Genomic DNA, 19765 nt, shown 5'->3' on the forward strand with positions numbered 1-19765 from the left:
TTCAAGATAGCGGATAATGGAGGGTGACTCAAACCCAACATATATTCCTAACCTTCTTTGAGAGCCCATCTTAGTGCGGTTTGGTGGTGCCACAAGCACATGTACAACACTTCCAAAAATTCTTAGATGGGATATATTAGGTTCTTGACCCATGACCAATTGCAATAGAGAAACCTTATAATAACTTGTCGATCTGAGACGAATAAGTGTTGCAGCGTGCAAAATTGCATGTCCCCACACAAAAGTGGGCAACTTAGTTTTCATAAGCAATGGTCTTGCTATTAATTACAAACGTTTAATTAATGACTTAGCGAGACCATTCTGAGTATGAAAATGAGCAACGGAGTGTTCAACTCTTATCCCAATTGCTAAACAATAATCATTAAATGATTGGGATGAAAACTCTGCAGCATTATCAAGACGAATGGACTTAATCTGATTATTTGAAAAGTGTGCCCTTAACCTTATTATTTGTGCTAATAATTTTGCAAATGTCAAGTTACGAGATGACAATAGGCACACATGAGACCATCTAGAGAAGCATCTTTTAGAACCATAAAATATCTAAATGACCTACTAGGTGGGTGAATAGGTCCACAAATATCCCCATTTATACGTTCCAAGAACGCAAGGGACTCAATCTTTACTTTCATAGGTGATGTTCTCACAATTAACTTGCCGTGATAACAAGTAGTACAAGAAAATTCACCATTTAAAAGAATTTTTTAGATCTTTTAGTGGATGTCCATTCGAATTTTCATAATTCGTCTCATGATTATTGACCTAGGATGTCCTAGACGATCATGCCAAAGTACAAATGTATTGGAATCAGTAAACTTCTTATTTACTATAAAATGTGCCTCAATTGCACTGATTTTTGTCCAATACAAGCCAGAAGATAAAGCAGGGAACTTTTCTATAACGCATGTCTTCCCAGAGACATTATTGGTGATACCAAGATATTCAAGATTTATTTCATCCATTGATTGGATATGATAACCATTTTCACGGATATCTTTAAAACTCAATAAGTTTCTCTTAAATTTTGGAGAAAACATAGCATTATTAATGAGGAGTTTAGTTCCCTTGGGCAAAATTACAATGGCTCTTCCAAAACCCTCAATCATATTAGTACTACCAAAAATTGTAGTAAGATTTAGTTTATCCATACTTAAATGAGAAAAATATTTCTTATTTTTGAATATCGTATGTGTTGTACGAGAATCAATCAAACAAATATCTTCATATTTCGATAATATATTCTTACAATTATCCATATCTTCACATGAAATGACATAAACAAAATAAATATATATTAAATATTAGTGTTGTAAAAAAGGTACTACATATTCAAAGGAATAAATTAATAATTAAATATTAGAAATTAAGCTTTAATTTATTGTTCCCTCTAAGTCAAAAATGAGTTGTTAGGAAAATAAAATAAAATCATTATTGAATCCTAGTTAATAACAGACTGCATGTTTTTAACATTAGATCAAATTAAAGACCTAATATAATACAAACACATGATAAATCCTAGTTAATATTAGAATTTATGTTTTTTTTAACATTAGACCAAGTTAAAGACCTAATATAATACAAACACGTGATAAAATTTAGTATTTGACTAACTCTATCATATTAGAATCATATAAATAAATTAATGAAAAATATATATTATTTAATTAAGGATTAAGGAACAAGCTAATAAACGACTAAACTAATTTAAAATACTAATACTCATGCAAACAACTATCATTACATGAAATTTATTAATAAATACTACCAAAAAAAATATCACTCTTCCATGTTCACAGAACCATCACCAATTAAGTGATCTATTTTTCCTTCAGGATGTGCGAAGAAATCTGTTACATCCAAGTGTGTGATGTCAACTTGATTTTCAAAGATAAAATTTGCCTCAGGATTTTTCTCTTTCTTCTTTAGTGATTCTTGATAAAGCTCAACCAAGTGTTTGGGAGTACGACAATCACGTGCATAATGACCTCTTCCACCACATATAAAACAACCTTCCCTAGTTGCTTCACGTTTCTCATCCTTTCTTTTTCTTTTTTATTTGATGAATGATTAATGTCAGGAATAGAATTACGTTCTTGACCATAATCACGACCACGTCCATGTCCACGACCACATCTACGACAACGATTAGGACCGCGACCTTTCCCACGCCTAGCATGGTGCGCGTACGCCTCATTCACTTCAGGAAGTGGTTCAAATCCAGTAGGTCGATTCTCATGATTTTTCAATAATAAATCATTATTTTGTTTGGCCACAAGAAGATGAGAAATAAGTTCAGAATACTTTTTTAAACCTTTCTCTCGATATTGTTGCTGCAAGAGCACGTTTGAGGCATGGAAAGTAGACCGTTTCTCCACATAATTTCAATTGCAAAGTGATTCTGAACATGGCAGAAATGTACTCATGTATAGACTTAAAGTCTTGTAGCCTTAGATGCATCCAATCATATCGTGCCTTTGGATGTGTGACCATCTTCAAGTGGTCAAATCTTTATTTTAGGTTTTTTCACAAAAGAAGTGGATCCTTAACTGTCAGATATTTGATTTTCAAAATCTCGTCAAGATGATGACGCAAGAATATCATTGCTCGTGCACAGTTTTGATTTGATGCCTTATTTTCTTCTTTTATGGTGTCTCCAAGACCCATTGCATCAAGGTGGATTTCAGCATCCAACACCCATAGGAGGTAGTTCCTGCCCGAACTTTGAAGGGTAGTGAACTCTAGTTTTGTAAGATTGGTCATTAAAATTAAAAATAAAAGAATAAATAATACCTTTATTAATTCTTCAAATCTAACCTTAACTTTTGAGAAATTAGAGTCTCGTACTGATTACGTGTTGAAAAACTATAGAATAAGAAGAAGAAACTAGAGAGAAAAGAAGAGAAGACTTGTTATTTCTCTTGATGAATCAATTTACAATGAAGAAAAGCACTCTATTTATAGGAGAAATCAAACTTGGTCCCCAAGTAGGACTCTTTAACAATATCCTAAAAAGGACTCCACATGATAGACATTCACTATAATACAAATACTTTATAACATAATCTTTTTCCAAAGTATATTTATTTATTTCTTCTTCTTCTGTTGATTTTTTTTTATTTGAAAATTGTATATTTATGTTATTAATTCATTTTGAAATCATTATAAATTACAAGAATGTTCCTTCACTTCTAAAAAAGATAACTACATGTAAAAAGATAATGTTTTTTCCTATGGAACCAAATTATACATCTACACATTTATAGGAAGGTAATCATGTATAATATAATTATTTTATTTTATATTATTTTCATATAAGAAGAAACCCTAAAAAAGTATTTAAAATATTCAATTAAAATTCACACACACATGCATGCACATGCATATGCACACAAACGCACACGCACACCCACAAAATATAAGATAAAGACATTATTATATATATAATACCTCTATTTTAATAATATTTAGTGTATTATTTATATTTTGCATGATCTCGCGAAGCGGGGATGAGTTCACTTGTGTAAAACTAAAGAACAAATATTATTATCATTTTAAGTGTTAAAGTAACTTTTTTTAGCACTAGTATTGATTTGATTTTAATTTGAGTTTTGTTAGAGTTACTAATATCTATGGACTATAATCTTGATTGGACCATTCAAAATTAAAGTCTCAAAAAGTAGAAATAATATGATAAAAGATAAAAAAAAAACTATGAAAATATATAAGAAATATTTTAAAAATTAAAAGAAATAAATACTTTTATGTATAACAAATTATAATTGTAAAAATCATATATATAATGTCGGGTTGGTTTGATCTCGAAGGTGAAACAAAACAAATCAAGTATAGTTGTCGAATGGACCGAAAACCATAATTGACATGGAAAACTACCAATATCTTCCTTTTTAAGTTTGAGCTTGGACTCATGGTTCATTATATTTAATAAAAGAATGGGCACCTAAACAGGTCCACATATAAATATACAAAAAAAAAAGAGCTGGTCGGCCCAAAAGTGGTCAGACCAATTGAATATAAAAGAATTCTCCTTGTCATCATCGCCTCTACGGAGATATTCTATCTTGTGCTCCCTAACTGTAGCTTCTCCCCCCTTTGGTTATGAGGGATTAACATCCCCTACCTTGATGTTGGTGCTATTGTTATTGCTGTTGAGATTAACTTTCAAAAGTTCTTTTTTTTAGCAATCTAACTTCTTCATTGAATAGTTTCTCAATCGACTGTGAAAGATTCATTTTTAGCCATCTGGCTTTTTCATTATTTCATTTCTTAATTGACTCTACTTTTTGTTTGAAGGCGTACTACAATTATTAAGTATTGGGAAATATGGCGGAGATGAAACATAATTAATGTTGAGATTTTATATGCAAAATCCAACTAATTCCAGATTCAGGTATTATTGCAGTTGTTGAATTCCTATTTCAATTTTATTACTATACTACATTTTCTTAGAAAGGATTAAAAGGATAATGTACTAGCTAGGCTAATCTTATTTGCATCAATTTCAGGATCCCAAATAGAGTAGAAAATCCTAAAACTGCGAGCAGCATTACATGTGAAAAAGAATTCAGACTCCATTGTTCTTGGCTGACCTCAAGTTTGGAATCTTCTATTTCAAGAGACAGTTGCAACTCTTTGGATAACTACAAAAGTTTAACTACTGATGGTAATAATACTAATACTTAGTTTCATTCTATTTTTTTCTCCTGTTTAAGAGTGTGATGATATATGTTTAATTCGTTCGGTTAAGTGTCCACTCTTTCGTCAAATTTGTTTCTACGCTTATATTGACTACTTGTTTTATGCCTTTATAGTCATTGTTCTCTAAATTTGTTGTATAGGGTTTCTTCAATTAATTAATTATAGGAAGAAGGTAGTCGAATTTGCAAAATAGAAATGTTAAAGAAAGGGCATTTCATAAGGTTTGTTTAACTCAAAATTATAAGAGATTCATAAAAATTAGGTGATACACTTCCTCATAAGATCAGTGTAGTAATTGCTTATGGACTTTAAAGTTGTCAAGTCATTACATTGAATGAAGAACTGAATGTTGTCATTATCAATATACTTCAGTTTCCCCTGAAAATATATCAATTAAATCTCGAGTAATGAAATTTAAGATTCAGCGATCAAGTATCATCTATTTGTTTGGTGAATCTCACGAAATTATAAATTGAAAAGCCTACATGATTACCTATTTGGTGGAAGGTGATTCGGGGTTGTGAAATACAACCTCTTCCGTTTCTCTTGTTAATCCTAATGAAAATGATTTAACTACTACATTGGCTCGCATAAATTTCAATTAATCACCTTATTGAAATTTTAGATATATTAGAAGCTTAAATTTGTAATGGCAGGATTTGTGTTGAGTGAGGCTCAGAGTATTATTGCTCTTGATCTCTTTTACCACTTAGAGAATGAGAAGGCTTGAATTAATAAGAATAAAAAAGAGCAAGTGAAATATGGAGAAAAATGTTGTTTAATTAGGAGGTTGAATGTCTAGCATTCAGATGTAAACATAGTTTTGACAGAGGTTTTGAAGCTTGGCCAAAATGGACTACATTGATCAAAAGGAAGAAGTGGTTGTCCACTTTGTCCAAGCTTCAAAACCTCTGCCAAAACTCAATTTACAATCAACTGAACTCTAGACATTCAACTACCGAGTTAAACAATACTGTTCTCCTAATCTTCACCTTTTCTTCTGCATGATTAGTTCGAGCCTTCTGATTCTCCAACTGGTCAAAGAGATCAAGGAGAATAACACTATGAGTCTCACTCAACATAAATCTTCCCGTTACCAAGTCTAGGCTTCTAATTATATCTCTAATATATCTAAACTTCCAGTAAGGTGATTCATTGAAATTTGTGAAAGTCGATTTAGTAGTTGAATCCTTTTCACAAGCATCAACAAGAGAAACGGAAGAGGCCGAGTCCAACTCCAACAACTTGTCTTCACATTCTACCAAATGGGTCCTCATGTAGGTTTTTCAATTCATGATTTCGTGAGATTCATTAGAAAAATGATATTGCTACCTTAATAATAAGTTCCATCAATTAAGATTAAATTAATATTTTTTTAAGGAAAAAATGAAAGTATACTGATATCATCACAATCTGAAATGGCAAAGAAAAAAGAGAAAAAGGAATAAGCTAAATATCTGTATTATTATCATTAGTAGTTAAACTTCTTTAGCTATCTAAAAATTTGTAACCAATGTTTTCAAAACTTCATGTCGCAAATTAAATGGCATATAAAATAGCCCAACGAATCACATAGAAAATCATACATTTCTCGCTTTTTTGACTAAGATCAAGTATAGTATTTATTCTTATCAGTTTAATATATGAATGTGAGTCATTGACTCACCCAATATTAACTCTATTTTTTAAGGGGAGAGGTTCACCACGGTAGCTTGCTAACATGACCTTCAAGAGTCGCCTTGATGTTGCACTATTGTCTTGGCCTAGCTCTCCCCACCAAGTCTAACTCTAAAAACTTTTGTTTCATAATAGTACACAATTTGTCCCTTCTAATATTGGGAAATTTGATCCACCAAGTCGCCTTCTCTATTTCTCATTCCAAGTAACATTTTTTTAACTAAAATCAATTACTTAACTAAATGGTGACCCTATATATAGTTTTACCACATTCAGTATGATGATCCGATATATAATCGGACCGAATTTGATTTTTCATCTTGTAATCTCCAACAACATTAAAAATAATAACGGAAAAAGAGGAAAGATAGAGGCTCAACTCTAAAAACTTTTGTTTCATAATAGTACACAATTTGTCCCTTCTAATATTGGGAAATTTGATCCACCATGTCGCCTTCTCTATTTCTCATTCCAAGTAACATTTTTTAAACTAAAATCAGTTACTTAACTAAATGGTGACCCTATATATAGTTTTACCACATTCAGTATGATGATCCAATATAAAATAATTTGATTTTCCATCTTATAATCTCCAACAACATTAAAAATAATAATGGAAAAACAACAATTTTGTCATCTATTATCAGACAAGGTAAGGACCCTGTGCAATTTATCTTCACAGCACTCAGACAATTCATCAGCCGGGAATCGAACCCGGGTCTGTACTGTGGCAGGGTACTATTCTACCACTAGACCACTGGTACTTGATGTTTTGAAAATACCATTTTACCTACGTACTCGCAAAGTAACACCTCTAATATAAGATCAAGTATAATATCTGTTCATCTCAATATAATACGTTAACTCTATTTTTTAGAAGATGTCCATACATTAGCTTGCTATTGGGATTCGGGACCTTCAAGCGTCCTTTGTCATTGCACTACTGTAAATTTAATTGTAAAGATTACTTTACATTCTCACTTTTCAATTTTTTGGGAACTATAAAAGGTCATCCTCAAAAGATTCAATTAGTGTTATTAATTGACAAATCTTCAAAGATTTATGAAAAATAATTTGTGTTTCTTAAACATCTGTTCACAACAAAGGAATATGAGGGAAAGGTCTACCACGGTAGCTTTCTATCAGGACATTTAAACGTCGCCTAGGTGTTGCATTACTTGCCTTGGATTGGCGCACCCCACCAATTCTAATTATAAAACCTTTCTTTCAATTGTTTGTTGAAGGAGTCTCTTCGAGATCTAGGACAAAGATATTAGTACTTAGGATTTTTGTAAAGTTATTATTAACTAACCTTTAACATTTTTGGACCAAGATTGATACATTGTGGTGGAAAATGTTATGTCAACAAATTGAAATTTACATTTCTTGTTTTCTATTTTATTTTGGAGTATGAACCTTAGGTAAACTTGTTCTATCCAGAAGACTTTTATAAGCCATATTTATAGTTGATACTTAGAAAATTTCAGCAACATTGTTGAAACTATTTTGCAGCCAACAAAACGTAAATTGTTTCATTCACTTCTCTTTGATCGATGGAATTATAGATGATTAATGGAATTGAATTAGTTTAATCTATAAAATCAGAGAAGATGGTTACTATTTAGTATTAGAAGCTCTTCTAGTCCCATACTGACTGGAAAGATAGATTTTATGTAACAAGTAACATATAAAATAGCGCTGCATAACACATGGAAAACCATACCTTTCTCGGTCTTTTGACCAAGATCAAGTGTTGTATCTGTTCTTATCAGCTTAATATCTGATATGTGAGTCATCGACTCACACGATATTAACTCTATTTTTAAGGGGAGGTTCACCATGGTAGCTTGTTATTGGGGCCTTCATGAATGACCTTGGTGTTGCACTACTGCCTCGGCCTGACTCATCTCACCAATTCTAGTTCTAAAAACCTTTGATTTGATAGCAGTACATAATTTTGGGAAGTTTGATACATAAGAGCTCTCTATGCCATTCCAAGTTGCACATTTTAATTAAGATCATATACGAACTAATATTAGCTATAACTTGTAAAATCTTGAGAGTTAGACTAACGTTTCAACCTAGCATTTGGCACCTTTTTTTTTCAGTAAGATATACTGTACTACTACTGAAGATAATGGTTACCTATAACGTGTAATACTAGTGAGTTCAATCTCCCATCTTGTAATCTCTAACGACATTTAAAAATAATAGTGGAAAAAGAGAGGGCTCAGATGCACTGTTTTTTATCGTCTGTTATCAAACAAGGTGAGGACCCCAAAGTTCTCATAGGCTACGCAATTTATATTTACAGCACTCGAATAATGCACGATCCAGGAAACAAACCTAGGCTGTACCGTGGCAGGGTACTATTCTACTACTAGATCTCTAGTGTTTGATGTTATAAGAATTCTATTTTATATAATTAGTGGCAAAGTACCAACCCTAAAATATATGATATCAATAAATTGAAACATAAGATTAAGTGTAGTAGATCTCTTTTTATCAATATAATGATATTAGTAAGAAACTACTGAGGTCGATGGGAATAACGATTGCTCTTATGAGTAGATCCCTACTTAAACTACACCGTTGTGCCATGCGACCTGAAGCAATATCCATTTCATTTCTACGACGCCTAGTATTGTTGACTCCAGAATTTCTCAAATCTTGAGTATTACAATCAAATTGAATGAAAAAGGTGGCACATATGACTCATTGCCCAATGGAAAATTGCAGTTCGAAGAGCAATACTCAATTGCAGTTTCAATTGAGTATTGTTTTTAAAAAAAAAAACAATTAATTTGTATGAATTTTTCGTTAGATCTATAAGTGTAACTATATATGAAAAATAACAAAGATCTCACATATTTTTTAAAACATATATTCAATTGCAGTTCATGAACTAAGCCACAATTTTGTAACAAAAATTTATTAGGTCTGTCTGAAATGAGGCAAACTCAAATCTTTTTTTTTAAAAAAAAATGTTGTGATTCGTTGAGTTATGAGCGTACTGTAATTGTTTTAACAGAAAAAACTTGGTCCTACTAAGGCAAAACAGAACGTCTACATTTCTTTTTTATGAACATGTTTTCTGCTCACCAAAAATAATTGCACCCATGATTTTCCTGAAATCACAAAACAAAAAGCAACCGAATACCAAATAATTTTGAAGTGAACAACTTAATTTTTTTCATTTGAACGTGCACAACTCCAAAACTTACAATCAAGATTTCTTGGGAGTCCTCGATGTTTTCATTTTACAATACTCAATATTTTATAAAGTAGAAGATGAATGAGAAAATGTGGAGTGAATAACACATATTTATTGTTGAAGAAGAAGATATAGCTTCATGTGAGGAAGAAAGAGACATATATTCATGTGAGGAGCTAATAAACTGATACCTTTAAAGTTTGTGTAGTATTGTTTCGGATGATTTTGGAGTTAACGTGGATGACGCTGTTAAAAGGATGGTCGTTATAGTTCACCCATTAATGAACGAACTATCTGTTTTGGTGTGGTGTGTCTTTTTAGAGAGAGTCCCTTTTGGTGTTTAGAGTTGTAAAAGTGTCCTGTGATGTCAGACCGATCAAAAAATAGCTTTTAGATCACATGCATAAATCCTGTAACTTATGTGACAACATTCCTGATTCAATCACTTATAACATAATTTTAGATTTTTAGCAAAAGGTAGGTAAATTGATGAAATAATATTTGGGAAGCTCTCTGAGTCTCAAAGAATTAAACTAACATGACAACTAATCAACAGTTGATTTCACCATAGTTCTTCTTAAGTTTTAATAGTGCTCAATTCTCGAAAAACATCTAATAAAATACCGAAAGAAAAATTGTTGAAACTATTTTGCAACCAACAAAAGGTAAATTGTTTCACTCACTGCGCTTTGGTTAATATTATATTATAGACGATTAATAGAATTGAGTTAGCTTTATACATTAACCAGAGAAGATGATTACTAGTTGAACATATAGAAGCTCTTCTACTCCCACACTGACTAGAAAGAAAGATTTTATGCAACAAGTGACATATAAAATAGCCCGTCATAACGCATAAAAAAGCATACTTTTCTCGGCCTTTTAGCAAAGATCAAGTGTAGTATATGTTCTTATTAGTTTAATATTTGATATGTAAGTCATTGATTCACACGATATTAACTGACTCCACCAACTAATTCTAGTGATAAAAGCCTTTTTGTGCCATAACAGAAAACAATTTGTCCTTTGTATGTTCCTTTCCGATACATATTTTAATTAAAATCAGATTTTGTTCTATATATTAGCTATAACTCATAAAATCTTTAGATCCAATGTTTCAACTGAGTTCGCTAGGTGGCGTGGTACCCCCTCCATAACATGTAGATCCGCCCTTGGTCACAATCGGTGCTCCAACAATTTTTTGCACATTTTACAAATGAGGATTTAGAGTCGTCACCTTCAAGGACATTTGCACAAGTGGAGGAAGGTTTGGTTTGTCTTACATATTGCCTTGTAGATGAATTGTTTTATTTGGAAAGTTGGCATAGAGATATTTCCAAATTGGATATGATCTTGTGGAAAGTAAAGTCTTTTTTGCCTATAGATTGCACTAGGTACTAATATTGTTACAAGTCAAATTTTATTGATCAATTCTTGATATATTATGTATTCTTTCTATGTAATGCTTACTAATGGAGATCTCATGTTTTTATTATGTGTTGAATGTAAGGAAAATGAAATCAAGAAGTTACATTTACAAAGTCCCAATGTTTCTTCCCGTATATTGATCTTTGTTTCTTCTTTTCTTTGTTTGTATTATCGAGACACAATAAGAGTTAGTCATGTGTGTGATTCAAATTTAAAAGACTTGATAAGAGAGCTTTAGTTAATAACAAACACTACACAATATTCATAACATGAAAGAATGACAGATAACAAAAACGAATAAGGCATAGATGCCAGAATTATCAAACTACTTTTGATATGGTTTTTTTTTCAATAGTGATAGACTTGAAGTGGATATCAACAAGAGTGATGCCTCTCTACTTTTGTTTAAGAAGAAAGGTCATGAATATTGACAGTCTATTGAAGGGGATATCAACAAGATCTTACACAATTATGTATTAATTTTGTTTTTTCCTTCTATTTTTAACGATTAAAGTCGTAATAATATGTATATTGTATTATTTCTTTCTTTTTCCTTTCTTTCTTTCTTGTCTGTCTTTATGATGTCTCTTAAGTTTAATTTTATACCAACTTTTGATTAGAGTAGAAAATCCTAAAATTGTGAGTAGCATTACATATGAAACAGAATTCAAACTCAATTGTTTTAGGCTGACCTCAAGTTTGGGAACTTCTATTTCAGGAGACAGTTGCAACTCTTTGGATGGCTACAAAAGTTTAACTACTGATGGTAATAATACTAATACTTAGTTTCATTCTATTTTTTTCTCCTGTTTAAGAGTATGATGATATATGTTTAATTCGTTCGGTTTAGTGTCCATTCTTTCATCAAATTTCTTTCTACACCTATATTGACTAATTGTTTTATGCCTTTTAGTCATTGTTCTCTAATTTGGTTGTATAGCGTTGCTTCAATAAATTAATTATAGGAAGAAGGTAGTTGAATTTTCTTAATAGAAATGTTAAATAAAAGGCATTTCATAAGATTTGTGTTACTCCAAATTATAAGAGATTTATAAAAATTAGTTGATACACTTTCTCATAAGATCAGTGTAATAATTGCTTGTGGACTTTAAAGATGTTGTTAACTCATTACATTGAATGAAGAACTGAATGTTGTCAATACCAATATACTTCCATTTCCCCATGAAGATATATCAATTAAAACTTGACTAATGAAATTTAAGATTCAGGGAGCAAGTATCATGTATTTGTTTAGTGAATCTCGCGAAATTATAAAATGGAAAACCTACATTAGTACCTATTTGGTAGAAGGTGATTCAGAGTTGTGAGACACAACCTCTTCCGTTTCTCTTGTTAATCCTGGTGAAAATGATCTAACAACTACACCGACTCGCAAAAATTTTAATTAATCACCTTATTGAATTTTAGATATGTTATAAGCTTAAATTTGATAATGACAGAACTTGTGTTGAGTGAGGATCAGAAGCTCAGAATATTATTGCTATTGATCTATTTTACCACTTAGAGAATCAGAAGACTTGAATTAATAAAATACAAATGAACGAGTGAAGATTAAGAGAAAAGTGTTGTTTGATTAGGAGGTTGAATGTCTGTAATTCAGATGTAAACATAGTTTGGACATAGGTTTTGAAGCTTGGCCAAAATGGACAACTTGATCAAAAGGAAGAAAGGGTTGTCCACTTTGCCAAAGCTTCAAAATCTCTGTCAAAATTCTTTTACCTATCAACTGAACTCCCGACGTTCAACTACCGAGTCAAACAATTCTCTTCTCCTAATCTTCACCCGCTCTTTTACATTATTAATTTGAGCCTTCTGATTCTCCAACTAATCAAAGAGATCAAGAACAATAATTCTATGAGTTTCACTCAACATAAATCGTCCCGTTACCAAGTATGGGCTCCTAATTGTACCTCTAATATAGGGATAATGCACAGTACCCCTCAATCTATGCCCGAAATCTCAGAAACACGCTTATACTACTAAGGTCCTATTACCCCACCTGAACTTATTTTACTAATAATTTTCTACCCTTTTCGACCTAAGTGACACTATCTTGTTGCCCAATGATGTTCCATTCCAATGCACATTTGAATTAAAATTAGATACTGAACTAATATTATTACCTATAACTCATAAAATGTTGAACCCTATACAATGTCAATTATAGTATGACCAAATATATAATAATTTGATTCTCATATTTTAATCTCTAACAACATTAAAAAATAATAATGGACCCTATACAGTGTCAATTATATAGTATGACCAAATATATAATAATTTGATTCTCATATTTTAACTCTAACAACATTAAAAAATAATAATGGAAAACGAAATGGTTGTGGCTCAGATGTGCTATTTTTGTCGACGTATTTCAGAGACATGGTGAAGAGACCCAAGTTTTCACATTTGCACAATAATCTTCATGGCACTTCCAACTAATGAACCAGCCGGGAATCGAACCCGGGTCTGTACCGTGGCAGGGTATTATTCTACCACTAGACCACTGGTGCTTTGGTGCTATAATATTTCCTTCATTTTTATTTATATGTGATTGTTTTAGATTTACGTGCATTAAGAAACTAACCAAGTTTATTATTCTATCCTTATTCACCCCATATTCGTTTTCTATGTTGGTCAAATGAATATTTTCAAGGCTATTAACTCATATGGGTAAAATAGAAAGAATTTTATATTATTTATGCATTGATTTTATGATATGACAAGTATTACGAATCAACTAATCATAGAAATGATGACATATAAAAAGATATGAGGGAATAAATTTCATCTTCTCTACTTAGCAGCAAGGTACCACCCCTAGAATATTTTATATCGATAAATTGAAAATGCATGATTAAGTGTAGTATCTGCTCTTACCAGTATAATATCTTATACTAAATTTTCCAAAAAAATATTTATAGTAATAAATGTGTGCATTGGTCGATTCAGTTTGGTTTTATGTATTATCAAAGTTCAATTTTTTAGTTTTTAGATTTTTAATTACGCTAAACCAATAACAATCCAATAAGATATTTTGTGCCAAGACTGTGATACAAGCAAATCAATTGTAATGTTTTGAAATAGTGAAACAAGAAATATAATGAGAAATTACATCAATAAAAGTATATGTAGACTAAAAGTATCATGACGTCTAAAGTAGTTAGACTGTAGTATAGTAATGATACACTGTCTAGTTATGTTAACTTATTAATATTTTATATTTATGAAAGGTATAGTAGTAACTTACTATCGTCTTAATAGGTTATCGATTTACCTAATAGTAAAATCAAACCAACCCGATAAGTTTATTTTATATTACCATTACAAATTTGTTTACTCAATAACCCAATACAATAAAATTGATCAGTTCGATTTTGACACATCCCTTATTCATATTATATACTTGCAGCGAGGTACCACCCCAAAAATATTTTATATCAATAAATTGAAAAAGTAATTCCTTATAAGTATAATATCTTATATTAAACTTTAATTAGACTTTCAAAAAAAAAAAACTATTCTTAGTAACTCGACACAATATAGTCACTATTAAAAAATAATTATTTTCTCCACTAGAAAATATTCAACTGCAGATATTTTGATTAACTCAGTAATAAGAGAAAAAATATATTTTAACATAAAAAAATTTGGAAACTTCATTATTTCAAAGAAATTTTATTTTCCATCACCCTGTATTGTTTCATTAAGTTGATTAAGTGAAAAATGAATAGAAAAATAATATCCAGAGCGCTTTGGTTCTTCTTACAGAGACTATCCTTTGTATAAGTTATGATCCATCCAAGGAATGAGCTTCCCCAGAGTAAAATCCCGTGGACTACAAGGAAAAGATAGAATCTCGCCCGGCAACAGCAGCTGATTCAATAGTAGATGGTCTTGGAAAGAATATTACATTAATTTTTCATTGAGTCATGATTAAAAAGAAAAATTGCTTCTAATAGTTATCCAAACCCACGCAAATAAAATTTAGCCATGAAAAAACTAAACCAATTGAACATGGTTTCCCAAACCCAAAGCGAAACGAATCGGGTTGTATTTTGACCCGACTCGATCCACAACTAAGTATCTATCCCTTCTAGTTCTAGTCTACTCATAAAATTCTCAAATTATATCTTATTTCTCCCTTCTCTCTCTAAAACTACCCCTCCCTCTCTCTCTATATAGGAAACTCCCTACGTTTGTTTGAAACTTTCTTCCTTGTAGCTATGTTGTTTTTGGCCACTGGTTTGACTTTCTTTTTTTATCAACTTAGTTGTACTTTTTACCAATAAAAGTTTAAATATATTATCGAACTATGAGAAAAGATTCATTTATATTTTTATTTTTTTTGAAAGAAAATTTATTTATGCATATTGTTATTTGTTAACTTAAACGATATAAATGAGAATTTTTTGAACAAATGATATATATGAGTTTTTCTTTAAAGTGCGATGACATATTTGAATTTTTTTAATTAAAGAATTTACTTAATTAATGACGTGGTTGAATCATAATTGATTACGTGTATAAATTAAATAGTTTTTGTAAAGTTGAAATTGTTTACGGTTAACAATCCGTTCTCAAATGAAAATACATAAATAAGTCAATTTTTTAACAAAATGCATAGATGACCTTGCGTTGTCTTGCCTCGCCTCTCGCCATAAAATTAAGGAGTTAGAGTATTCAACACATATGAAGTTTAGAGAAACAACGTACATGTGTGCTTTCCATAGAATGTATAAGGAATTCAAGATTTCCAACTAATGCAAAATTGGAAATTTGAATTACGCCGAAAAGATACTAACCGGTTGGGAGCAGATCAAGAAGAAGACCAGGATCAACAATTCGAGTAACATTATCAAAAATCTAGAACTCCCAATCCTCAAATCAACAGAACAATGTTGCTTATGTTGAACCCTATACAGTGTCAATTATGGTATGACCAAATATATAATAACAACATTAAAAAAAAAAATGGAAAACGAAGTGGCTGTGGCTCAGATGTGCTGTTTTTTGTCGACATATTTCAGACATGGTGAAGACCCAAGTTTTCATATTTGCACACAATTATCTTCATAGCACTCCCAACTAATCGGGAATCGAACACGGGTCTGTACCGTGGCAGGGTTCTATTCTACCACTAGACCACTGGTGCTTGATATTGTAAATATCCAATGTTGAATATGGAATCAACACTGGCTGATTCAACTAGTGCTTAGAATGATGATCCATCAAAGACTTTTCGTATATGTTACGAGTGTTAGAATGTCACAATCAAAAGCGGATTCAAAATTTGAAGGTTGTGGGTGTCATTCGTTAAGTTCATCGAATTGATCAAATATTAACTTATTTTTGGCCTTGTAAATAGTAATTTGAGACGAATTTTTTTTGTTATTCGTTCTTTCAGTTTATGAGATAAATAAATTCAATAAAAAAATTACGATTTTGCACAAAGAATATTTTTTTTCAATACTATTAGTATTTATATGATATAAAAAAAGATATAATTCATTTAAATTGCACTCGACGAGTTTTCTTATTCCAAAAAAACTCAATGATGACATAATTATTTATATTTATAAAAATTTCACGTTTTATGTAACAAACTAAATATAAAGAGCTCGCAAAATTTCACATACATCATTTCAATGACATAGACGAAGTACTGACTCACACTATGACAATGTAAAAATGCCAAACAAAAATCAAATGTGATTTCAATAAGATTTTTATGTTGTCATTTATTGCAACACACATTTTATTTTATAAACTAAAACTTTCAAAAAGATTTAAATTATCACAGTTCAAAAAAAAATTTCGTACGCATCCAAATGTTTTAGATAATAGAACAAAGAATAAAAGAAAATCATAGTCGAGTACTTAATGAAATTTGGACGAAGAGTGACTATATCTAGTTGGTAGAAGAAAAATATTACTCCACATCTGAATTACAACACTTTTGAAATTTATATCCTAAAATAAATCTTAAATATTTGTGTGACTATAAATTATTTCTTTAAGGTAAAATAATAATTTATAGTGTTAAATAAATCTTGAATATTTGTGCGACTATAAATTATTTTGTTAAGATAAAAACAGTAATTTAAAACTTAGTTATTTTTAATAATAATAAATAATATTTTTGAAAATAGACTAAAACGAAAAACGTGTCACATAAATTCATGCTTAAAATAGAAAAGGAAGAAAAGAAAATCAATAAAAATTAAAACAAAAATGTCAGCAAATTTACGCCTATATAACATAAAAATGTAAAAGGGGATACTATGTAGATTATTTATGGGGCTACTAATACGGAAATGAGCAGTAAAATTTTAAATAAAAGATGTGCCCATTAGAATCGAATACGCAACATTAAAGTTCAAAAAACATGACCTTTGGCACTAGGTGCCTACTTGTTGTTGGGTCGCAATTTTAATATTTATTATATATTATATAGACACACATAAATATACGAAGTTTCAACCAAGTTCGCTGATTGGCGTGGCACACCCTTCGTTACACATAGATCCTCCCCCGGTAACAATCGACGCTCCAACATTTTTTACACATTTTACAAATGTGGATTTAGAGTTGTCACCTTCAAGGACATTTGCACAAGTGGAGGAAGGTTTGGTTTGTCTTACATATTGCCCTGTAGATGAAATTGTTATATTTGGAAAGTTGGCATAGGGATATTTCCTTCTTGGAATATTTCCTTCTTGGATATGATCTTGTGGACAATAAAGTTTTTTTTGCCTATAGATTGCACTAGGTACTAATGTTAGTTACAAGTAATTCAAATTTTATTGATCAATTCTTGATATCTTATAAATTCTTTCTATTAAATGCTTACTAATGGATATCTTGTAGCGATTCTTTTCGAGATATCACAATTTGACAAGAAACGCACTTTAATACTTGTGATATTTAAAAGAGATTAACGAAATGACAACAAAATTTTAATCTAGTTGATATGTTAGGTTCGTAATGATTAATTTAGTTAAGGATGTGTATCTTTCCCACTTTGAAAATGTAATTGAAGTCAAAATATATATGACACAAAATAACAATAGTATTACCAACTTCCATGTAGCAAATATCAACATGTTTATGCCTCACAACACTTACAAAACATATAGTAAATTATTATATCTCAAGACTTGAGTTTACACTCTCCAAAAAGATTAAAAACGTATAGCCATACTTATATTACAACTCATGGTGACATGACCAAATCAACCCTCAAAATCTCATGTAAATATACAATCATAGATCGTGCACAAGTCTCAAGGTTCATACAAAATATACATATGCCTATATGCAAATGTGATCTTCCTTAAGGCTCTCAAAATCTCCATCTCCAATGGTCAGCTTCATGCATCATCTCGAATGTTCCCTACGATTAAAAAACTATCGCTAAGCATATAGCTTAGTGGTGCAAAAACTAAGATCCACAGCCCTTAGACTCACCAAGTTATCATTCTCAAATCAAGGGCAGCAAAACTGAAATATAATAAGTAAATCAAGTAAACAATATACAAATAGTATCAAGTTGGATAATTAAAGCTTCAAATGTCAATAATACGACTCGCCCAATATATAAATCATGTCTTCACACCAAGAGCGAGCATAATCAAGAAGGGTCAAAGCCCAATAATCAAGAGAACCAAGAACCATATTAAAAATGCTTTCTTGTTCGTACTTAAAATGGACAACTCTCATACTTAAGATGAACTAAAAATTCAGAGTCAAGATAGAAAATGACCCGAATCAAGAGGCATTTCAATATTGACAAAGTCACAGCCATAAGAAGGACAAAGTCCTAGCAAGAATGTCAAATGATCAAACAATCCGTATAAGTAGACGAGTTACACAAGAGTCCTTAACATCACAAATGACAACAACACGACAATGCAAAGTGACAAGAGGTAACCAAAGTACCAAGATAATATTTTAGATATACCATCACATAAAAATAGTACAAGTACAAGTTTATACAAAAATCTCAACGCTTTAGCAAAGAAACAGTCCAACACGACTTCAAGAGTTCAAACCGTTGACCAACCAATGTATGAAGGTCCTCAACTTGTTCACGAGTATATATAACCTTAAAAATACAATTAAATAACTTATTTAATTCCTAGTATATCAATAATGTCGAAGTAAAATAGGATAATCATCATAAGTAAGCCTAGCCTGTACAAGTAGGACTACGCTCCCAAAACAGTGTATCTGTCCAACAAAAGTACTTCAGGTCGCAACTTAGTTTTGAAACAGGAAATGACAAAAGTGGACTTTATATCCTTCATAAAAGATGTAGGTACATCTACTAATCTTGAAAATAATCTAGAATCACCTCAAAATACGTTTAAAAAAAGATATAATCAAAACACTAACAGTTGAACAAACATGATTTCTAATTCTAGAAGTTGGACATAACTTATCCTATGTTGCGTCCCGTATTTCGAATCCATAAAAGCAAAATTAGAGTTTTTCATAAGCATAAGAGTTGTAGAATTACGAATTAGATTTCCAAATCATATTTATTTGATGCAAACTAAGTTCTATCGAAAGAGATATGCATAAAATACCAAACATTATGCAGTTCGAAAGTAGATTTCGTCACTTACCAAAAAGGAAGTGTGTATGTGTTAGATTCAAGCCAAAAGGACCTAGTTTTTATTTTGA

General features: G+C 31.0%; 2 non-coding genes and 1 pseudogene across 2 annotated transcripts; all 3 read left to right on the forward strand.

Annotated features, from left to right (window-relative positions):
• The first annotated feature begins 6319 nt into the window (after nucleotides 1–6319).
• Nucleotides 6320–6514, forward strand: LOC112940209 (U2 spliceosomal RNA). The gene has a single exon (XR_003244166.1). It is a non-coding gene; the product is annotated as a U2 spliceosomal RNA (small nuclear RNA).
• A 1619-nt stretch (nucleotides 6515–8133) lies between these two features.
• On the forward strand, nucleotides 8134–8326 carry LOC112940207 (U2 spliceosomal RNA). The gene has a single exon (XR_003244164.1). It is a non-coding gene; the product is annotated as a U2 spliceosomal RNA (small nuclear RNA).
• Nucleotides 8327–10493: 2167 nt separating this feature from the next.
• LOC112940210 (U2 spliceosomal RNA) lies at nucleotides 10494–10603 on the forward strand (annotated as a pseudogene).
• The last annotated feature ends 9162 nt before the right edge of the window (nucleotides 10604–19765 follow it).

Source organism: Solanum lycopersicum, chromosome 10 (genome assembly GCF_036512215.1).
Source record: "Solanum lycopersicum chromosome 10, SLM_r2.1".
Taxonomy (NCBI): domain Eukaryota; kingdom Viridiplantae; phylum Streptophyta; class Magnoliopsida; order Solanales; family Solanaceae; genus Solanum; species Solanum lycopersicum.